Here is a 23,773-nt window from a genome sequence, read left to right as displayed (position 1 = left end):
TAATTTACTCAATCAGTGACATGTAGCTCATTCTAAAAGCACAATACCAGCATGAACTTTCATTTAGAAGAAATAGTATCAAGAACCTACATCCAACTAAGTATCTACCTGTTAAGAAGAGAACTGATTCTCTTTTGGATCTGAGGCATTATGATGACTTGTTTAGGATAGACTTTCAAGGCGGCAATTAATGCTAAGATCCAGTTACTTTTGCTAAATTCATAAAATTGTTAATCTCTTTGTGAATTTATTATGGAGAGCTTGTATTAATCATCACAATGAGAAACTTTTTTGAAATGTCCAGAATTAATTAGAATTCATGATACTATTTAGTAATTTGAGAAAATGAGCTTTCATTTAGCTCCTGTCACAGTGAAATTTGTACAACACACTCAAAACAAGAGCATCCAGCAGTAACACAGTGTCTTCTTCATCAGAAAAAAACTTACTGTGAGCCAAGGTTCAGCCTAAAAAAGAAATAGGAAGCTTGCAGCTAGCTCTCTCTGTGAGCTTCAATAAACCTGTCCATTAGTATCTGTTCAGCAGTTCTCTATGCTGCAAGAACACCTAAATATTGGTCAATTTAAATTTAGCCTGTAAACTTCTGTCCTATATACCATAACTGTTTATGATTCAATTATTTTGTGTGTATTATAACTCTTGAAATAATGTTGTTTTAAATATAGCTGGAAAAAAATCTTTAGGTATAGGATAAGAAGGGCTAAACTAATGAATAGTTTATAAAAATGTGAAATAAATGTTAATTCATCATTTACAATCGGTAATAAAAAGGTACCTGGAAGAGCTAAATGGAAATAAAATTGCTGAGTCAGTTTCAGCTCTGTCCAACATTGTTGAAATAACTGAGCTTTTTCTAAGAGACCTGACTGATGTTTGAATAGTCCTTTGGGTTGGGGAAGATTCTTCTTTTGAATTGAAAATGTTTTCAGTCTTTTTAAACTTCCTTCTTCTTTTATGCACTAGAAGTTTAGCTATCCTGAAGCACTTCAGTAAGAACAACACACTTCTGTTTGGTCTCCACATAAATGAATTTGAAAACCTATGCCTAGCAACCACAACAAGAAGATGCTATTTGTTTGGGTGTAATTTTTTTTAAGGTTTTATTTTTTCACTAACACAACCTTAAGTTTAAGCAACTGATGGAGGGAATGATTCTTCTTTTTCTAATTAAAAAATTATCTTTGAGCCTCACTCTATAAAGGGGAAATTTTCCAGCTGTGTCAAGCTATGTGCTTGAATCTTCAAGCATTTTGACAGTCTTATGTATTTTCTCCCTGCCCATGTGAAATCAAGAGTTTCTTGTTGAGGACATGATTGATTGCAAATTTACTGAGCTGAGAGACTTTTTTTGAGTATAGATTCAAGCCCTTTAAAAAGATATTTACCCTAAAGAATGTGCAGAACCTTTCTTAAAATATGCTTATGATTGCCAAAAGAAGGGACTTTTAATGTATGCATGTGAAATATTCAACAGGAATGAACTGCTGCTCCAGCTCTGAAAAGTACTGAGAAAGAAACTTTGCCAGATGACACCAGGTCGTGAAGTGCTTTGTGAGAAATGTCTTGGCCTGTTCTAGTTACTGATGCAACTTGCTTTCCGCTTCAGTAACACCAAAATTTCACAGTTGGATGATGCCCTAGAGATTATCAGGAACACTAAGAAAAATTTCCCATCACCTCTGATTAAGTACCCAGAGCAACAAGTGCTCCCCTGGGCCATGTTTTGTCTCAGCTATAGATAAGCACTGCTGTCTGGATTTTAATGAAGTGCAAACTCTGTAGCAAGTAGGACAAATTCACCACTGCACCATGTGGTCCTGTTGGCAACCTGGTAATGTAAATCTAGAATAATAGCAATTGCTCTCTAATATAATATAATAGCACTAAGAACTTTAAGGTTACTGATTCAAGTGTATTTTGAGGTGGGGAGGATGAAAAGAGGGGAGAAACACACTAAAAGAACTTCAGCAGAAATTACTTTAATGTATAAGAGTTATTTGTAGAGGAAATCATGGACTATTAGCATTAGCACAATATCTATGAAAAATCTCCAATCCTTTCTACAGCATGAATACTGACTTTTTTTTCTTGTTAAATATTTCTTCTTTTAAGTATTTTTTTCTTTTTAAGTATTTATTTTTTGTATCTTTCTACCAGTTATTGCATTTAAAGTATTTACTAGTGTCCATAAGAATATAGAGTAGGTTATCCAAAACAGATGTGTTTTTTTAATGACAATAAAATACTTCTGTGTTATAATCAATATGTTACAACATATAATTAGCTCATGAATATCATGGTCACATCAGCTTAGTACATTGAGAATTATTCATAGCAGTTTAGATCTGTTGGTAGATTTGGGATGCGTGTCCTTCACTTAGTTAAACAAAGTCACTGCCTTTCCCAACATACCTTGCCTTGTTTATATTCCCACAGCTGAAGAAGAAAAAATGGTATTTGTTTAGCAATGCAAAGGAAAATTCATTTGGGACATATTTTTGTTTTGCCAATTCATGTGTTTCAGGGTCTTTCCTCCTCCTTTTTAGCCCTAAGCTGAAGCACAGCTTTGCTTTACATTGCAGTGGAGGGTGTATGTGTTTTGAACCTTTTTTTCCCTGTTATTTGTACAGAACACAAGTTTGAAAGAGCTGGAATAATAGAGACACAAGTGTCTCTTAAAAATCTGCATAGTTTCAAAATTTTGTGTAGACTTGTCTGTAATCCTCTAAGTCCTCTGTGAGTAGGGAAGCATAATTTGTCTCTTTATAGATAGTAAATGCAGAAGTGGAAAAGCTACACAACTGTAAAAACAAACAGATGGTCCCTAATCTTTAATATGAAAAAGGATCAAGGGTGGTGGTGGAATAAAAGAACAACCTAAGCAAACAAACCAAACCAAACAAAAAGAACCCAACCCAAAACAACTGCCAGAAGACCTATCAGGTTTACTACTGAGTTTATCCAACGAAAAACTTTGATGATTCACAAGTAGCTATTAGCTGCCAATCTTTTCACTTTGCTTGCTGTGCATGTAGTGCTGCCCATCACCTGCTGTTAATTATAACATCCTATAAATCTAATGTTAGAAGACTAGGACTGGGACACAGTGCCTGCCCTGGCTTAATGGACACTCTAGGAAAAAAATAATTTTTCAAAACGTATTCCTGGACAAGCTTCTATGAATCTGGCATTGTCGTGGTCTGATATTAAGAAAAAACACAAGTGAGTGCCTTTAAACAAATAAGGTGCTGGCTTTTTACAATCATTGTGGTTTCAAGCACCATATCAAAAACCACTATGATGGGAAGCTATCATTTAATAAATCAAAAAAGCTTACTCGGTAATAAATATTTTTCTTAGAAACTACAATATTCTCTTTTCTATGGATCATATGACTTTCCAGTTCCTGAATTTTTTTACACCACTGGACTAACAAAGGAACATGGGAAATAACTCTGCATGGTGAAATCATTCAGTTAAGCTATGCCTACACTGTGGCTAGAACAACTTAAAAATATGTGATTTCAGGCATATGTGATCAAATTTTTCCCTTTTTCAGGTAGCCACAAGTTGGCTGAATTTGGCAGTGCTACCTTTCTGAGATAAGGAAAGTGTTTAGTTTTGACTAAATAATTTAAATTTAATTTCATGAATTGCTGCTATTGACTCTGTTCTATGTTGGCTGCTATTTGGGTAATTTCCACTTATATTGATAAATCAGCCTTTGTAGTTAGCAGTGAAAAGAAAGCCAGTATATAAAATAAAAAATAAACATGAAAGAAACTGTGCAAAGACAGATTCTGCTTTCAGTGACAGCAGTCAATTCAGATTTGGTCTAGGCACAAGTACTGTAAAGATTTGCATATAAACATCTATAAGAAACATACTGCTGCATTTACACAGAGGTATTCTCGTGTGTAGAATAACCTGTAGACATAAAACATCAAATTGACTGGCAACTATCTATTGACATTACCACAGACTATCAGGTGGTCTTAAATATTCAGTGACAGGCTTTGCTGGAAACATACATGCACTTCCATACTTGCAAGTATTTGTATATCAATTAATATGTAAGTGAGTTTTGTCTGAAGAAAAGAAGTAATAAATTCTTCTGTAAGTAATAAATTCTTCTGTAAGTAATACTGCTCTGTACAAAAGTCCTTCACGTTTTCCAGTGTCTGCTAAGAAAGGCATAAAAAAGTTTATACAAAGTCTGAAGAATCACCTTGTTTTACTGGAATCCATTTTATGATGCACTTCTCATGCAAAGACCATCGTATTCCATTTTTTTGGTTCCACAATTATTCAATATTCTGAATTTTTGTGTTCCTGGGTGTGAGATTCTTATTCTAATGAAGTGCAATGTGGACATGAATATACTTGTATAGCTTCAATGACTTACTGGCTCTGCTTGCTGGTAAAAATATGGTTTTGATTATCCTTAACACTCTTGATTCAACCTACTTTGGGGAAGTTGAGCTATATTGTTTTTTTACTGCTCATATGACATGGTGTGCATTCTAGCTGAAATCCAAGGTACTGTACAGTGGACTCGCATCAAAAGAGAAACTGGTGCAGCAAACCTTGACTGGAAGCTGAAATGTAACTTAAGGAATATTAATAACAGAAATGTATTGAAATCAGAGTTCTGGCTTTAAGCAAAGAATTTCTCAGCAGTCCAATGTGCCAGTTTAGGAGACGGATAGGACAAAAATTGCTGAAAATATGTAAGAAATATGAAGCCTTGGAAAAAAAATAAAACTGGAGTATCATTTGTTTAACAGACAAGCTTTAAATGACCTCAAAGAACTATGTTCCATGTTGGTTACTGTTTTGTAATGGAATTCTAGTACTTTGAAAGCAAACATGGAGCCTGCAGCAGCTTTGTTAGATATATCTATCCTCTAGCTGATTTTTCTGTGCTCCCAGCTCTGCATTTTATTTCTTTTTGTCTGGAGTGGTGATTTTATGACAACCCATTTAAATCTTCAGGATTCATGTTAATATACTATGAATGTTGTGCAATGCTATTAGGGTACAGAATTATTAGTGCCCTATGTATTAGTACAGAAAGTCACAGAGCTCCTATTAATACCAACCTCATCGATTCAATTTGGAATATGTTAAAACTGACAGTATCTTGGTTACTGGTGTGCCAGGAAAGGAAAAGATACTTTCTGAAAATCATCTTTACCTAGCTTGGTTCTGAAGTTAATTATAGCTCTGCATGCTTATGGGCAAGCCTCAGAGCCACCTGCTTAGGTTGTATTTTTTTACTACAATTCTACAGTTGAGTGCCATCCTGTCTGCATCGTCAGCTGCATGTTCCTGTAACACACTGTGCCTACATCATCCCTGTGATGCTGAACTGCTGTTCAGCATCGAGGGATGCTGAACAGGGAAAACGTGACACTGCTGACCAGTGACTGGTGGGCTTTCCTGCTGAGTGAGTCATACTTATGAAGTAAACCACTGTAGGCATGCCTATCCCAATGAGCAGAAACTGATTTCAATTTGCATCTGAAAAGATTCTGTTGTCAGCAAAGCCTCCCTCTCCCAGAATATCCTGACATCTTCTGGCTTTGTGAATGGAGAAGTTCTCATCTCTGCCTAGAGGTCAGCATTCTCATGTACTTTCTACCTCTTGTCTCTGAAGATTTTTGACAAGATAGATCCTTTTTGATGGCAGTAACTTTTCTTAGGAAATGGAACTTAGGCATGTTAATTGCATTGTTTCAGCATTAGACTTTTTCATTAATTATGTCAGAAAATTACCTCAGTTTAATAGAGGAGTACTTCACTATATCAATTCTGAGGTCCAGACTCCACATCCAGTAATGAAGAGATCACAACAGTGCTGAGTATCAAATTTGAAGGATTCTGACAATCTGCATTTTCTTTTCTAGAAAGAGAAGGAAGAAAGAATGTGTGTTAATAGCCTTCAAAAAGGCAGGAGAGCAAAAAGATATTTTTGACTTGAATAAACAAGCTACTGAGAGTTTATTTTATTTTCTTATTTTAAAATTTTTGACATAATCAGACATTAATACATGAAAGAAACATGAAACAGGCAGGGAAAATTGTGTTTAAAACTGTTGCTCAGGTTACAAAGGCACCATGAACAGCTCATATTTTGGTTTGTTCTGTTTTTATGTATTATATCATCTGCGTTCCTTGCCTATGCTTTGGTGCAGCTCTATAATTCACAGAAAACTGTGTTATTTTCTCACTGGACAACTTTGTATATTACAAAGGATCATTCTTTGTAGTTGTACACAACTAGTTTTTCTCTCCTCAACAGCAGTCAATTTCAAGCTTGGTCAGAATTTTAAACAACCAAAAGCTGGAAAGATGAGAGAGAAAATTGAAGTACTTCAGTGTACAGTGTAAGCTCTGGTTTATCACAAAATACCAGACAACAAATTGCATCAACCAAAGCTAAAACCAAAGTAGTTTTTCCTCTGCCTCATAAATGAGTAACAGTCGACAGCTCTGGAATGTGCACTCCTCTCCTATGAAAACATTTTTCCGCTCTGCCTTTTCCAAAACTCAGAAGTTCAAAGCTAAACTACTACATGTTATAAAAGAACAAATTTACCATGACACTTAAACAGACATGAGTCAGTGTATTCAGATTTCTTGAGGGAGGAAGGAGTTATGTTTCTTGTTAAGGCAAGGTTTGCAGTAAAGAAGTTATTTTTATAGTTTCATATATCTCCCTTTAATTATTTATTCACACAGATGTTCTGTTTTACTGCACAGTTAAAGCTGTAATTCGTGCCCTTTTTGTAATGGATATATTAATTGAGGTTTGCAACATTTCTCCTCACAGAGCAAAATATGAACACCTTTGTTCAACAAATGGGCTAATGCAATCACAGACATTAGGACATTTGCTTCACTATTATTTAGGATATCTGTGGCTGTCTGGGAATCTCAGCAGTTTCTCTTTGCTCTGGAGAGTGCTACTTGTGTTTTTAGAAATGGCACGAGCAAGGTGGCCAGCATGTATGTTAACAGCAGAGACAAAATGAGGTGGCTGTGGACAACCTATATCTGGAATAAAATGCAAGCAATTTTGTGTCCTCTTAAATGTGAGATGTAGAACATAATAGATTAAGCAGCTGAATTACTGTATGTAGTTTTTAAAGCTGTCTAGGAAACTTGGAACACCATTTTCATTTATTTGGAACAAGTGGTTGACTCATTTGTCTGCCTTGAAAAACCTCTACAACTGTTCCTGACTGGAATAAGATGAATATTCTGAAAGTCATTGCTCTTGTGAAACAGGAAAGAAGTACATAAAGTCCCAGAGCTCCTGTTAATACCGAACCTCATTGAATGTAATATCAGTTTAGAATATGTTAAAGGATGCAAACTTCTCCTAGGTACTGTAGCAGCTTTAAAATGTCCACTCTTTCAAGAAGATTGATGTGGCCAAGTCTTGTCCCTTGTGGATTTTGTCCTTCGTACAAAATTTGGGGTAGCTAGATCAAACGTCTGCTCTAGATTCAGACCTTTGACACTGAATGTTCTATTCAGTAGGATGGAACCAAAATCAGAAAATCCTTGAGCATGGAGAAAACAGATATCAAACTGTATCCAACAGCCCTTGCACACCATCAGGATTGAGTTTTCCCTGATTAATAAATACATAAAGATTTATTAGGTCAGTCTCTAAAAGCATCGTTTAGCAACTGTAAAGACAATATGCTCAAATCGAGGGGCACAATTTTTTTCCTTCAAATGTAAATTTTTTTTTTCCTGGCTGGTTGCTTTACCTATAGTCATAAGTTCTCTTTAACCTTTTTAATATTCTATTATATTTCACATGGGAATACAGAGAGGCTTTAATGCAATTAATAAATAGGGTATTAAAACTTTTAACTTTTTAAGTTTGAATGTTTTGATTTTTCATTTGTCTGTTTTAGAGACCTTTAATGAACTGTACCATTGAATTTAACGCTGGTTATGACGGAGATCATCTGTGGCAAGTAACATCTCTAGTTAGGGAGAATGTCACAGTCAGTTTTGTTGGATACAGGCATGTCACACTGGAGATAATGGCTAGAAGCATAAGTCACCTGAAGAGGAGAACCTGCATTAAGTGGCCCACTGGGTAGATGAACCATATTTGAAAAACTTTGGAATAAGGACAAAAGTGAACTCTCCTGGATAAACAATAAACTAATTTAAATTTTAGTCATCATGCGTTAAAATTTCAAAGTTACTAAGAAAGCAACATCAGGATATAAATGTCATTGAGCAATAGAGGGCAATTAGGAGGCAGTGCCTTGATAGAAAGAGGGCAGCTGATTAGTACCAGGCCAGTGGTAGCTGTGCTGGCCTCCTGTGTGCAAATATGGATGAAAAGGGGTCCCTGCCCTTTTCCCTGGAGCCAGGCATGGTGCTCACCTACAAGCAGCTTTGTCTGGCTACATGGGCAGCACAGGCAGCAATGCCTTACATGTTATGGACCAGTCAGAACCACAGTTTGGGCAAAATCAGTACCAAAGAGTGCAATAACGATCACACAGGGCAAATATATTCCTTTGGCTCTTGCTTCCACCTCCCACATTATGCAAGTGAGCAGGGCAAGGACTTTCACCAGAAGTTAGGAAAACTGTGATTTATAATGTTAGTGGCAGGTGGAACAGGGGAGACTGTGGGACCAAGGGAGCCAAGTATTTTAAGCATCTGTTATAGGCCTGTGCCAGATGCAGGATACCAGACAAGATGTGCCATTTGTCTGTTCTTGAATGGAATTTCCTATGTCCCTAATACCAAGCAAACTCTGTTTATTTATAATGTAACTACTTCTGGTTTTGTAGAGATGATTTACAGGACATTTCATCTTTTTACTTTCACAATGACATTTAAACTCTTAAAAAGTTATTTATTTAGCTGTGTAAATTCAGTCAGGAGACTGTTTTGCTTTGTCATGAGTGAATCTGTAAAGGCTGGAACACTACTCATTTTAGGGAGGGTGCCTTTTGTAGTTTCATGAAGTACAAATTTCTCTTGTCTGGTTTAAAAATGGGGAATTGGGTTCTTACAAGTCCTGTGTCAGGCAGTGATTTCAAGTGATTGTTTGCATGGGCACAAAGAGAAGAATGATTTGGGAAATACTGACTGTTCTCTCCTGACAGTGAATTTTCTTCCAATCCTAAGTGATAATATTTAATAAATAATTCCAATTATTTCCCGAAGGAATAAGAAGGAATTTATAAGCAAAACATTTTCTCAGAATATGTAAATTCAAAACAACAGCTTCCTAGTGAAAATTCAAGCATTTGTACTAAAAGGAAATCTTTCCCAATTCTTGGAGTGCATTTCTTGACAAATTTTGACAGAAACACAGACTTCCCAGAGTAACAGCATCTCACAATGAGACTGATTATCTGGACTTGATTATCCTACCTTTAAGTCTCTGTGCAATCTTGTTAATACAAAAGATGTAAGCCATAAATTACATTTAAGACCAGGAGAAAAAGTCAGTGCTGATATGTATAGCTCGAAAAGCAAATTGGAACAGCCCTACTGTCCCAAGACCTGGACTCCAGAGTAAGCCAATTGCACAGAAGGGTCTATCTTTTGCATATCAACCTTGCTTACTGTCAGCGTCCTTCCCTGTCATCAGTGGAATTCCTGTTTGCTCTTGCTCCAAAGGCACATCAGGCTGGACACATCAAACCTGCCAGCCTTTTTCACGAGTCCTTTCTGGTACCTCTGCTCCAAGATCACATCTCACAGTCCTTTACCAGCAGGCTGTGTCCTGATTACCTCACTGCTCTCTGAACTAAGACCTTTCTTTGAACTGTTGCTAGATTTTGAGTTTACAGGCAGTGACACCCAAGACAGACTTCTTGATCGGGCCCTCAGTTGACCCTAGATTTTTCACTGAAATGCCTTGGTTTCTCTTGGACAGGAAAAGAGAATTTAAAATAAAGAAAAATTTACAAGATGGAAGAAGTGAAAAGGTGTAGTGATGAATTTACTAACAAAACCATAAGGCCCACAGTACAACTAATCACAAACCAAGTTCCTCTGTGACATTCCCTCTAAAATTTTAGGTCACAACATATATCAAAGCATGTGCCATTAATTGCCTGCATAAATATGCTTCATGAGCTCATCCTTTCCTGCCTCACTTTTTCTGTTTGTAAAGCTGAGGCTATATTATCAGACTGGGGCAGTACTCTGAAGTCCAGCTTCTGACAAGATTTAGAATAATTACTGCAGCAGATGTCAGAATCAAGTGAAAGCAGCCATTCAACAATCAAAGTACAAACCACAATCATCACTTATGTTGTGTGCTATTGCAGGTACAGAACCAGCAAAGCAGAAAAATGTTCACACTTACTTCTAGATGTAATCCTCTGTTAGGAGAATATCTCCCTACCCCCCTCCCCCAAAAAGGTTTTTCTAGTACACTTTGCTGATTTTAGCTGCAGCTAGAAAAGATACAGCTGTGTTTTTTGGCTTATACAGCTTGAAGCTTGAGCTCAACAATCAGCAACAACTTAGTCTGAGCTGTTTTACAAAACTATTTTTCTGTAAACATTTTCATTCAATATGTTACCATGTGATATCTGTGCTCCCTTAAAGCATACTAGTGATGTGTGCCTTATCTTCATATTGCCCGACTGGTCAAATACTTACTTGGGAGGTGGTCTGAAAGCTGGGGACAGAGGAAAGACAAAACACTTAATGATAGCTGGATTCTGACACAGAGTCCTGTGATAGTCCAACAAGCTGCTGCTGAGTGACACAGAGAGCAGCATCTCAATTGGCAGCTGAATGAACATAGTCAGTTTGAAGAAGAAGTTATAAGTTAGCCATTAGCTCACGGCTTTAGAAACTGTAATTTGCAAATGGACCCCACACAAACAGGTCATAAAATAGAGGATCCATGCTGGGGCTTGGGGGTTTTGCACACATATACACTCTTGGGTACTCAGGTCCTTGCTTGAGGTTCAGGACAATCATAAATGTAGCTAAATCATACAGTGTACAGAGACTGCTTTAAGGAGGCTGCTGCTTCCCACAGAGATAAAGTCTAGCCAAGAATAGCATGTGTTTCCTTCTCTGCATCTAAGTGGTTGCTTATGTTCAAAAATGAATTAAATATTCAATGAAAACAAGAATCTTCACTGACACAATCACTGCTTCTTAATATCGTAACACAAAATAGTGTTGTCTTGCCCAAGCGTGCCTGGCTCTCTGAGAATAGTGAAGACAGGACAGTATTTGGATAGCTGCTGATTTTTTCTGAAGAGTGGAGAGAGTGTGCCTGTTATGGGGGCATGTTCACAAAGGTTTTAGCCCAGAAAGAAAGAGGTACATCTGAAAAGAGCATAAACCAGGTTGCCAGATTGGCACTGCTACTAGAAATAATTCTTTCTCAGGAAAGTACCAAAATGTGGCTGTCTGGTTTGTCCAAAAGTATCTGGGCATTTTTCTTGGCAGGCACAGATACTGGTGGGTGTTTGGCATTTTGACTGCTGCCCCCCAACTATTCTTTCTCTGCTGAAGATGGAAGAATACACTTGAGGTTCAATCACTGGCCTAGGGATTAGGAAAAATTGTTCTGCTCAGATTTTAGTCTGCATATTTGGCCAGGTCACTTAAGGAAGAATTTTGAGAAGTGCCCAGCACCCACTAACAGGATCAGATTTTTCAAAAGCTCTCTGCCTCCACTGAGGCAATGGACAGATGATCAAAGGAACTTAGAAAATCTGTCTGCAAGTGTCATTGTGAGAGCTACTGGGTGCTGATCACTTGTGAAAATCTGGTTCTTACTGAGGTGATCAGATGGAAATCAAACTCTCCATCTAGCTCCCATCATGATGGGAAGACACTTGAGAATCTGGACAGAAACAATCTCCTGAAATGCTACACAAGGAACTTTCTCTGTGCCTCAATTTCCTCTAAAATGAGAGTGATGTTGTCAGGGTGCTTGTAAGGACAAATTTATTAACCCGCTGTGTGTGAGGTCCTTGGATGCTTCTGAAGCCACAAAAGGGAGGTGAAGCATTTGTAGCATAGTGTCTTTCCAGACATACCAATCATCTGTGTAAACAGGACTGTGTTAAAGTGACTGGAGCAGGAGTCCAGGAGTCAGCTTTCTTCAGTGTACAATTTACAAGCCTTGAAGTTCAGGAGCTACTGCTTTTTGTTTGTCTCGAACCCTTAATCATGAGTCAGGACTTCACCATGCTAGCAGGTGTAACATACAGAACAAAAGAACTCAGACTTAAAAACCTTTGTGCAGAACAAAGCAGTGCCAGGAAAATACATTGTAAAGAAATGATGAAGCTGTTCCATTCAGCTGTTTGCCTTCTGAACTCCCTGCTTCTTGAGTACAGTAGTTTTATGATTTTCTTTCCTCACATGCTATTTCTTTCCTCACATCCCACCCAAGCGTTTGGTATTTTTGGGAGAGTTCTGAGGGTTCAGAATTTCAACTCCACAGGACTGGCTACTCTTACATTAGATACCATATACAGTATAGTATCTTTTGCAGGTGGGTTTTTTGATTTTAAGATCCAGGAACATTAACTTTAAAATTGACCTTATTTTACTTTCCTCCTATTTTTTTTCCTTTAACTTACAGTAGTTTCAGTTTTGCCTCCAGATGTGGAAATCTGAAAGGTCCTGAACCTCCTGGAGTGTGTGCTGGAGCAGCTTTCCTTCTCTCTCTGAGCAGCCTTCCCTCACATAATGTGACATTTTCTTTCCAGCTGAGAGTTGAGCCCCCTCGGCCCCCGCAGCTCCCTTCATTTTTCGCCTTCCAGCACCATCGGCATCTGTGCAAGCTAATGCTGCCCAGATCCTTCTCCAAGGGGCACCGAGGGCTGGCATACAGCAGCAAAACCCAGGGCCTGTAACTCTGAAACCCAAGAAACCTCAAATGTATTGAGTGTTTCCATAAATGCTCCTCAGCTGACTGGGCTGTGGGGAGCTTCTGCTCTCCTCAACCCTTGCCTCTCCTTTGGGAATGGGAGGCGCAGGTTGTAAATGAGTTTTCTGACTGCCCCTGTGCAGAAATGGCGCTGACATTGGAGCATGAGGGAACCACAACCACCGCAGGAGCTGAGAGGTGCTTCAGGGAGAAGGTGCCCAGCCTGACTGACAGGGGCCCTGAGCCAGGGCCATGCTTGGGCTGGCCCTGCCCTCACCACAGCCTGTTGAGGGTGAGATGTCTCTACAATCTGGTGAGAGTAAACTATCCACCCCCCCGCCAGGCCATGGCAGCTTTCCTCAAGGCCGTGCCACTGGCAGGTATTGGCCATGGAGTAAGGTGAAGCCCTCAGGGCACCCTGCAGTTTGGTTTTGTTTTAGAGTAGACTACAACACCATTAAAACTCAATCATCGCTAAATGCAATCCGCTTGTTGGAAAGTATGGAATATGTAAAATTTTCTTAAGAAAGGATGTTCTTTAATGCCTAATCTTTGTATACTTTCAAGCCTAATCAACAAGAAGGGAGATTTAATCCACAAAACAGAGACCAGCTAACAAGCAAGCTCTAAGTGATGGCCAGGGGGTAGAAAAACTAATTACTTGTTGGTAGAATTGCCTTGTTAAGGTTTAGGCCTTGATGTTAAGGTTTAGGCCTTCACATGCTTCTGTCATCTTAGACCTGGTGTGAGATTAACAAAGCTTGGGAAGATGGATGCCCACTGACAGTGGACACAATGAATACAGAATGCACAACTCCTGCTATCTTCATAGCTTTTGGGCATTAGGTACATTTCATGTTTTCCTGAAGCTCTCTCAACTCTCTCAATAGGCAGCTGAAAGAGCAAAAATATTTCACCTCATCTTGTCTGGTGGTAGAGAAGGAGAAGCCAGGAAGGAAGGGTTGCTGCAGCCCGAGCTTGAGGTCTCTGATGCTGAATGCCTCCAGAAAGTGCCATGTTAGTTCCTCAGTCTCCTTCAGGTTTGGGGGGAATTGCAGGACCAGCTCTTGGTTTCAGCTGCAGTCATTGTTTTGAAGGATAAGGCTGTGCATATGTTGTGATTTTCCAAGCTAAAATCCCAGCTCTTGAAATGTGCTTGACAAGTGGAGCATTGAAAATATAATAGGCTTCTGTTTACTTATTGTTGAAATACTTGTTTTCATGAGATAAGCAGCTAGTAAAAGTTAGTTCAAAGCACATGTAGCAGAGAAAATACTTTTGAGCAATCACAAATTTAATTTATTTTGCTTGTATTGTATTTTGTATTGAGCTCTTGACAGTGTTTAGCATAGAAGGGAGAGATGGGATGTTGAAAATAGTGTATTTAGAAGAATAATATAAAATATTCATTGTAAGTGAATTCTGAACTCAGTGAAAGGCAGTTTTTGTGCTTGAAATTTGAATCAAAGAGTTATCTCATCCTGACGCTGGAACAGAAATATTCCATAAGAATCACAGGCCAGAACTAACCACCGCTTGGATTTAAAACATTGAGTATTTGTAGCTAGTTGCTTAAGAGCAATCTAAAATCAAAACAGAATGAAGGTGACATTACAAAACATACCTGAGATGAACGGATTTCCTTTAAACTACAATTTAAGAGCCATCTGCTAATTCTACCAGTGCATTAAAAAAAAAAAATACTCCTGTAAATTACTCTTTAATCAAGTATGATGACTGAATACAGTTTTCTGGATGAACAATGTTTTTAGCTGAGACTAGTAATGCAAGCTTAGGGAACAATCCTGAAATGTCTTCCATGTTTCCTGATGTATTAAGATATCCAAAAGATAATAACAATCTGTTGGAGTTCCTAAGCATAAAAACTAAAAAAAACCCAACAAACCCTTGCAGGGGCAGCTTGGACTGTACTGCACAGGCATCCTAAATTTAGACAGGGTGGCTGAACTGGAAGAGAGCAAAAAGTCCTCTAACAGACACAGAATGTCCAACTATGGCACCACTTTCTTCCATGGAAGACACAACCTGCTGCTGCATCTGCACCAACAGGAACATAAAGCAGAACAGTCCAGAGCTCTCACTGCCTGGCTTTGAATGCAGCTTGTGTGCACAGCAGGAACTCAGCTAATCATGAACACCTTCAGCCTTCACTGCAGCATATTTTTGAGCTATTCATCCATTAGGCTGGGATAAGATGGGACAGAATCGTTCCAGTTGTTAATTCACTTAGGGAATTAATAAACAGGCATGGTAGCTGTTCTGACCTAACATTCAGCCAGTGATTACGTATTAAAGTACTGAGGCTTGTCAGTAACCTACAGCAGCATATCACAAGGTGTACCTATAGTGAATGTTGCAGTCCTGGAGTATCTTCAACTAGAGCGTAATAATGATTACAGCTATTTTTGAAAGTATAGCTAGATTTTGCTAAGCTCTGCCCACCTTCAGCAAAAGTCTGTCCATTTACTGTAGGGCTTGTGTTCTGTTTTCAGTGGTGGGGTTTTTTTGTTTGGTGGGGTGGGGTTTTTTTGGTTTTTTTTGTTTGTTTATTTTTGTTTTGGTTTTTTGTTGTTGTTTGTTTTGTTTTGTGGGGGTTTTTGTTGTTGTTGTTGTTGTTTTTTGTTTTTACCCAGAGTTAACCAGAACTTGAGAACTTGTCTTTGATTCTTTAAATCCTTTTCCCTATCAACTCAGCAACCACAGAGGCAGTTTATTACTGAAAAGAAATCTAAGATACAGTTTTGGCCAGCATTGTCTTGGAACGTTCATTTTATTAACCCGGTTTTGGTTTTATTTCAAAAATACTTTGACAAGCACTGACATTTTTAGAATCAGTAAAGCACAAGAGACTTACTCCTAAAGGCCTAAGCATTGCATTTTTCTGCAGCAAACAATGTGACATGCTACTATGGTAAATTCACTTCAAGCCACTGACTGAAAGGAAATAAGTACTGAATGTTGTCTTTTTTTCCGCTTAATTTTCTAACATATGTTTTGTGTGAATGCTAGTGCTTATGAGATATACTTCCTTAACTCCTCTTCGCTTATTTGCTTTTCATCTATAGTGCAGGTTACGTCGTAGAGGGAGGACCCTGGTTACTCATTGTAGCATTAATTCTTCTATTTGAAATAGGTTAGCCTGTTAATGGGGAGGGAGTCATAAAGTTCTTATATTTTTGTAGTGTATAGCTTTAACACACTCTTTCTTGATGGCTGCTTGAGGGCCCACAATGTAATTGGGAAATCAGTATTTATCTGCTCATAGAGATTGTATTCTTTTTTAAAGGAGCTGTACCCCCTTTGAATAGTCCTTAATTTGCTTCATGAGGGTTTGTAGGTTTTCCTTGGAGAAGAACTGAGAGTGAACTAGAATTAGATTAGTTTCACAGGCAACCAGCTATCACCCAGCTCGACTGGCTTTTCACCTCTACTGACAAGTCATCCCACTCTTGCCACAGAGATGGGTTCACTCAATAATAGCTGCTCGTAAGCAGACCTATTAACGCTGGCAACACAAACTGTCCTCACACATCTGCTTTTATTGCTCAGCTTTGACCTAAAGCAACTACATCTTGGCTTTCTGCTGAAATCTGCCAACAAGTGTCCCAGTTGCGTGTTTTACATTAATATCCATCAACTGAGAGCTCAACTAAGATCACTTACTTCATTTAAAAAGGAATACTAGGAAATATCAGAACCCTTTGTTATTGTTGCTGGTATTCTTTAAGGCAAGCTGAAAGAAAATTTCAGATCTCCAAGCTACATAAAGACTCTTGTTCTGATACTGTGCATTCACTGGAACTCCATGTGCGCTGGGAAGAATGGAAGGGCAGAACAGAGGTGAGTTATGTGCTAGCATAAGCAGACTTGACTGCTAAATTCCTTTAGTGGTAAATTGATTATCTTTTGTTTGTGTGTCCCTGGGACTGTGCCACCTTCCATTCTGTCCCTCTGAAAGAACTATGTTGAGTGAGAGGCAAAGTAAGCATCTCCATCCCAGAAATTATGTATTACATACATGTGTTGTTGCTTCATATAATAAGAGTGGGTTTTGTTAGAAACTTGTTTTACTCTCCATAATTTTCTGTTGCAAAAATGGTCAAATGCTTTGGTTGGAGTTCCCTTATGCAAATCCACAGTGTGCTACTGTCAGCCTCTCACTTTCAGAGTGAAGAATGCAGAAGTATGTTGGTCTGGAAAGAGTGGTTGCTTTTTAAGTTAGCAGGAAACATATGCTGCAGATGTTTCAAAGTTCTGGCTTTTAATATACCTTTGATATCTACTATGTCAAGCTGTTAATTCTGCCTCATTCTCCCTTTAATGTGATAGGTTTTATGTATCCTATATATATTGCCATGATAGATTCCTAGGAGCTGAAGTAAACTGGCATAGCTGATCCAGGAGTTTGTTATTTTTAGTGCTATGGATATTTTTTTTAAACAAAAACCTTTTCTTAAGTTTGCAGTACTTTTTTTTTTTTTTTTTCATCTCAGCTGTATTTCAAAGTGACTGCATAAATTTTATGACCTGTTTCTCCAGTTGTGTACCCAGGTTATATAGGCCTTATCCTACAGGAATGGAAGAATGGAAAAGAAGTAGTTAGGTTCTTTTTCTATTTTGTTTTGTGGTGCAGTTTTTGTTAGTTTTGCTTTGTTTGGCTTTTTTTTTTTTTTTTTTTTTTTTTTTTTTTTTTAACGGTTAGAGTGCTCTTTTTGGTACCATTTACTTCTTACTTGCAAATGTGAGAGTTCTCAGAAGCTGTCACTTTGGAGTGTTACACTTCAGGATTGCCAAGAATATTTGTGCTAACTGCCCAGATGTCTCTAAAATGAGTGTAATGAGCACAGACATGCATTTGTCTTGAAGAGGTGGAAAAAGCAAGGTGTGCATAAGATGCAGAACAGAAGGATGCCCTGGTTATGTAGAATTATGAATGGCATAGCTGCAGTCATGCTTCCACATCCAAAGTGGAAAATTTCTTACCTACCAGGCATTATTTTTGAGTGCCCTCATGTTGAACTCAGTGTGGTTGTTGATGAGATCCCAATAAAGAATGATGTCCACAGATGTGCACAGACACCACAGTCATCAGCTCACCACCGGCTCACAGCACTAAGAAGAGAAATTCAGACCTTCGCCTCCGCAAACACAGCTGCTCATCTGGTCTGGGCTTTGTAGCCAGCAGAGGGAAGTGATAAACACTCTCATAGGGCTGCTTTATGTGTTTTTTATAACCAAGGGAGGCCACTGATTCTCACTACATTCTGAAAAGGGTCCATGTCATGTCACCCCTATACAGTTTCATCTGCCATTCATAAGCGACAAATTTGCATTTATCTTGCTTTTGCTATAAAATATGGACTTGCATGAAATTTTGATCACCTAAACATGGCCCAAGGCTTCATAGTGGTATTAACTCCCTGCAGTGCAATTATGAGACATTAAATTCATTACACATCAAGACAATTACAGAAACACATCCAACATCTCAGGAGTGCAGGGAGAGCAAGCATTATTGTTTGCTGGTGACTACAGGGAATACGCATACTTATTGCTCAAGACCCACAAACAGGCTTCACAACCAGGAGTCATCATTATCTTTCTGAACATATATATATGTATAAATGTATATCCACAACTGATTTCTGTTTGCAGAGGGAAAGCCACAAAAAAGGCAACAACACACAAAACTCTAGAAAGTGTAACTGGCAAAAATAAAGATCATTTGTACAGTTAAGTACAGATGTTTGCTTTTTTTTTAACAGGCTGAACACACCACCTCTAATGTTTTTTTATTGTCTTGTTCCTCACTACATTACCTCCACTAAAACACTGCTCTTTTAGGAATATGACATTAGTGTAAATTAAAAATTATCTCCCTGTAGAAAGAAAGAACATACAGCTGACAATAACTGGAAGGCAAAAGAAGTAAGGGAAAGTATAGGTATGTATTTAAGCTCCAGAGATAAAACTTAATCTTACCTCCCCTGAGATACATAGCGGGGCAGAAAATTCTGCCATGCAGATATGCTCACAGATATATAAAAATTGCCTTCTGTGGCAGATAGTGAGATGACCATTAATGATTCCTTTTCTAGTCCTCCAGTTACCTGTTACATATTCACAACTTTCCCTACAAACAATGCATGCTTAGCAGTAATTTTTAAGTTAAAAGAGTAAGAGAGAAGACCTCTATTGCTAGGGTAATAACTCTGGAAATTGAGCACTGGAATTTGCTGGGTGAGGTGTGTTTTTTTGTTTATTTAGTTTTGGTTTTGTTTTGTTGGCTTTGAGGTTTTTCTGAAATTCAGTATTTGCAAGGCCATAGGACCAATTATGAATCTGTACCCTAATAAATTAACTTAAGGGCTGAAAACTTGAGGGATAGGACAAAGCTGGTGATTTGGGCTTTGGTTCTTGTCTGTTTGCTTGCTTGTTTGTTTGAATGGGTATGAAATGATATCCCATATGTTTATAGAAGTGAAAAAGAAAGGAAGATTAATCTTAATGTCCCCTACAAGATCCTTTCAATAATTTTGCTTAAGCCCTATGAGCTTCTCTTTGAGCTCTTTACTGCTGCTGAGTTACCAAGGCTGAGTTCCATAGTCAGATGTTGTCTATGATTTCTCTGTCCATGGCAGTGGATCTCTCCTTCCTCAGCCTGCCAAGACTCGGCTGGTCTCCTTTAACCACAGAGTGTAAGAAAGAGATGAGCATTTGCTTATTTGTTTAATTGTTTATTTACACCCTTCAAGAATGATTTATTTGTAAATCCTGTAAAGGGGTTTGTGAAGGGTTTCACAGGAATTTTGAAAGTGTTAGGAGTAAATTACCTCTCTCAAAATTTGTCACTGGAGCTCTCCCTGATGTTCAGCCCTAAGGAGTCACACAAAGACAGAGAAGCTACAAAGGGGTGGACTTTATAAGGTGGAATACAAAATGAAGTGTGGGATTAGTGCTGTCCTGGAAACCAGAGGAGCTAAATCTGACATTCTTCCACGAATTTGCAGTGTGACCTTGAGTAAAATAATTTATATATTTAGTGACAGTAGGGCCAGAGGAAAACATAATCTGTCCCTAAAGAGAGGTGTGAAAATAAATTCCTGAAGGTAAGAATTTCTCCAAGCAGTGGCAGAAGTACGCACAGATAAGCAGAGAGAGATATGTTTATCCTCTGTTTCTATGTATCTAGTCTAGCACTTTAAACAGCACTGAGAGTTACGCTAGCGGATTAAGTAGATATTACTGCCCTAAATGAACACCTTAAAAACTAAGCATAACTGCCAACAGAAGTGACTTAGCATCCCTGCTTAACACTTAACTGGTCTTTGGCTGAAAAAATTAATATAGTCTCTTTACCTTGATTATTTTAAAATGTTATGATCATTATTCAAAAAATCTGAATTCCTCGCTCTCCCAATGATTTCCTTATTTTTTTCCTTAATTCAGGTTGTAGCATTACTTTAAACAGTACTTTTATTTTAATATCAGCGTGCTTTGATCTTGTAAAAAGGTGTTTCAGATGAGCACAGAGGTCAATAAATGCATTCCTAGACATCTGAGTTCTCTTGGGAGACCTGCTGTGCGAAGTTTCCCTTCATCCCTTGCTGCAAAATGATGCTAAGCTGAATTGTCTACTCAGCCTGAGAGAAACTGCTCAGAGGAGATTCTGATCTAAATTAGATGCATTCCTTTGAATAAAGTTTTCTTAATATGTCCTGCAATCCATTTTTCAAATGCCAAAATATTACATTTCCCAGCAGGCTTTAATAAAAGGTATTTTGCTACATACACATTTCCTGTGGCAAATGCATTTTTTTTTCCCATGAAATTTGCTCTATTAAAAATTTTGATTTATCTGATGGAGTAAAACTCTGTGTGAGGCTTTACTGCCTCACTGTAGACCTAAATTCTGTATGTATTAAACTTAAGATCACATATCTGTGTTTTACAACAGGGATGTTTTTGGAAAGGGGAGGTTTGGGGTAAAAATCACATGTTAACTAAGAAATAAAATTTTGTAGCTCAGAGTTAATGTTAGTTATGATGAAAACCACTGGGCTGTCTTCCTGTCTTCTATGGGCAATTTATATTAATTACCTGGATGCAAAAATAGTTTTACTGTAAGTTTGCTGTAGAAAACACTGTACTTTGTTTTCTGAATAGTTCAATGTATTTGGGTTTTGGATTTTTGTTGTTTGGGTTTTTTTAAAGATACTTATGTAATCTTGCAGGCAAATAGCTGAAGGCAGTGTTTTTCTTTCCCCACTAGTTAGAATAGATAACATATAAAATCAGAAAAAATCTTAGATAAAGTAGCAGAAAAGGCTACTTGGAGCAGAGTTCTGCTGTTATACAGTACTGTCACTTAAAGTATTGCAGCTAACATGAATACAGTTATATATGGACATAATTCTTTTCTAGAGAAAACTTTCTATCTGTGAAAGAGCAAAAAGGACTCAGTTTAGAAAGAGAATTAGACATTAGGAAGAAAATACCACTATTTAACTGAAGACTGTATTTTGCATTTACAGACAGCATTAACTGCTGGTTCTGGCAGCTCATGCTTTCCTTCCTCTCTGAGCACTGGGGAGAGGCATTGTAGGATTAGGATTTCTGTGATGGAATTTCTTTAAACAGGTGACTGTGTGTGCTAAAAGTACACTGACTCACACAAAGTAAAAAACTGCTACTGGTCACTAATAGATTAATCTCTGAGGATGGACAAATGCATGGATGGGAATGCAAATATAGTTTTTAAACCACTTTTAAATGTTTTAACTGTTTAGTAGCTGTCTTTAAGCTACTTAACTATTCCTTCCTCTAACGCTAGAAATGCCTGTGTAGGAGAACTGCAGAAAAATATAAACAAGCTGATCTAAAAGTTTCATAGAGACACAAGGTCTCTTGTTCCAAGAAACACAACTTTGCTTGTAAAATATCTACTGTAAGTATGTTTGGTACAAGATAATGAATTTCATTAGTCTTATTACTGTGCTTCTGTGAGGGCTTAAGTTCCATCACACCTTTTCCAAAGGCAATGAAACCTGTGAAGATGCACTTCAGTCCCAAGATTGTCTCAATTTTTCTAGTCAATGATATTAGCAATAAAACCCAGTTCCTTCCTTAAATGACCACTAACAACTTTTTTTTTTTCCTCAAACAGAATTTAAGGAAGCTTTACAGTGATTTTTTTCCCCATAACTTGACTGGACTGCAAAGGAGACTATTAAGAGGGATAATAAATCGCTATAATTGGTCTGGGTATACTAATCTCTTCAAAATCCATCAGAAAAGAAGAGAAGCCCTTTTCCCAGCTACAGTGTTTCCCAGCAAGATCTGTTTTTATTTCTCTGCTAAAACAACAGACTGTTACTAACTTAAATGTCAGATGACACTACATTTGAAAAAAAAAAGGCGGGGGGTGGGGAGCCAGCACCACCCAGCAAGGCAGTGCTCGAGTTCACATTAAGACTTCCTCACAAGAGCTGGGTAGAACAGAAACCTGAAGTAGCAGTAATCTTACCTTGAGTACACAAGATCCAAGGAGAGAAGATCACTGGCTGAAAACAGTAGAGGACTGAGAAAGTGCTCTGATCTGCTGCTGGTAGTATGCACTTGGCTTTTATGTGCAGGTGGGAGGAGCTGCTCCCCACGGTAGGTGGGCAGTGAAGATAGCAGGCAGACAGCCTTCAGGAGGCATTGCAGTGTTTGGGAACAGAGAGAGGGAGGAAAAGCAAGCTAGATGGCATATACATGAAAAATAATGTTGGATTTATTTGCTGGAGTTTTTTGGCTTTGGTTTGGTTTTTTGTTTGTTTTTCTGTAAATCTGTAGTTAACTGAAGATTTTCTACTGTATTTATTTTTCTAAATTTAAATCTCTGTATTATTCCAGTTGCAGTTACAATACTACTAGGTCTCAATCTGTTGGAAGGATTTTTGAGGCAGTCAGATACTAATACAAAATCTTTATCAGAAAGGTCAGTGTTTCCCTTTCTGAAGAGGGATAGCTATGAAGAATCAGCCCCTTGATCTTTGAAGTTGTCTGTTTTCTCAGGGATTGAACTTCCTTTATATTCCAAACATCTGCTAGATCTCAGCTCCGGAACCCTCCTAAGTTTCTGTTTTGCTGAGCTGCACAGCTTTTTCTTGAGGCAGCTGTAACGCATTCCATCTACACACTGACTTTGTAGCAGTTCAGTTTAGAGCAGTTTTATTGTTCACTGTGTCTGAGTTCTAAACAATTTTACCAACTCGTATTCTCAAAAGGCAAATGTAGCCAAAAAGACAAACCAGTAGGAATATGCATTCCTGGTGGTTTCTGTGTAAAATCATTCATTGTTCATTTTAACTCATTCATTGCTTTCCACTCAGAAGAGTGGATGGCACAGATTGCAGACACTGGCTCCTGCAGGTGAAACAGCTGTACCCATCTAAAAACCACTAATTCTCTATTTATGTATCTTCCTGCATGAGGCATCTGAGTCTGTATTATTTTCCATAATACACAAGTAAAATCTGTGTCATATTGGAACATGTAATAGGTTGAGAAAGCTGGAAAGATAGAACAGCAAGGGGAGAACAGTAGTGTGCAATTAAGGGAAAGTCTAGAGGTCTATCCTGACTTAAAATCTGACAAAGAGCAGGCAGAAAAATGAATTAGTATGTTAGTTATAGAGTTGAGATAAGTTTGTAGCAGAGCTTGTAGAGATGAGATATGATATCTGTTACTTCTTCTGCAAAAGGGCCAAACTGATCACTGGTTAAGGAGTTGTAAGATTTTTCTTTTTTAAAAAGCAGTAATGAGTGAATTGATCAGAAT

The 23,773-nt window shown here is 38.0% G+C and overlaps 1 protein-coding gene across 2 annotated transcripts in view; it reads right to left on the bottom strand.

Moving 5' to 3' along the window:
* COL8A1 (collagen type VIII alpha 1 chain) overlaps positions 1 to 22,532 on the bottom strand; it is an 87,870-nt gene extending 65,338 nt beyond the window's left edge. Inside the window, exons 1-3 of one of the 2 annotated variants that reach the window (XM_058823488.1) lie at positions 22,476 to 22,525; positions 17,937 to 18,061; positions 5,800 to 5,926 (exon numbers count right to left, since the gene is read on the bottom strand). The gene's annotated coding sequence lies outside the window, so the exon portion shown is untranslated. Of the gene's footprint in view, positions 1 to 5,799; positions 5,927 to 17,936; positions 18,062 to 22,475 lie in introns of both variants that reach the window. The other variant, XM_058823498.1, reaches the window with a different exon arrangement.
* Positions 22,533 to 23,773: the final 1,241 nt, after the last annotated feature.

Source organism: Ammospiza caudacuta, chromosome 2 (genome assembly GCF_027887145.1).
Source record: "Ammospiza caudacuta isolate bAmmCau1 chromosome 2, bAmmCau1.pri, whole genome shotgun sequence".
In the NCBI taxonomy this organism is placed as follows: Eukaryota; Metazoa; Chordata; class Aves; order Passeriformes; family Passerellidae; genus Ammospiza; species Ammospiza caudacuta.
This window is presented reverse-complemented; position numbering and strand designations above follow the sequence as displayed.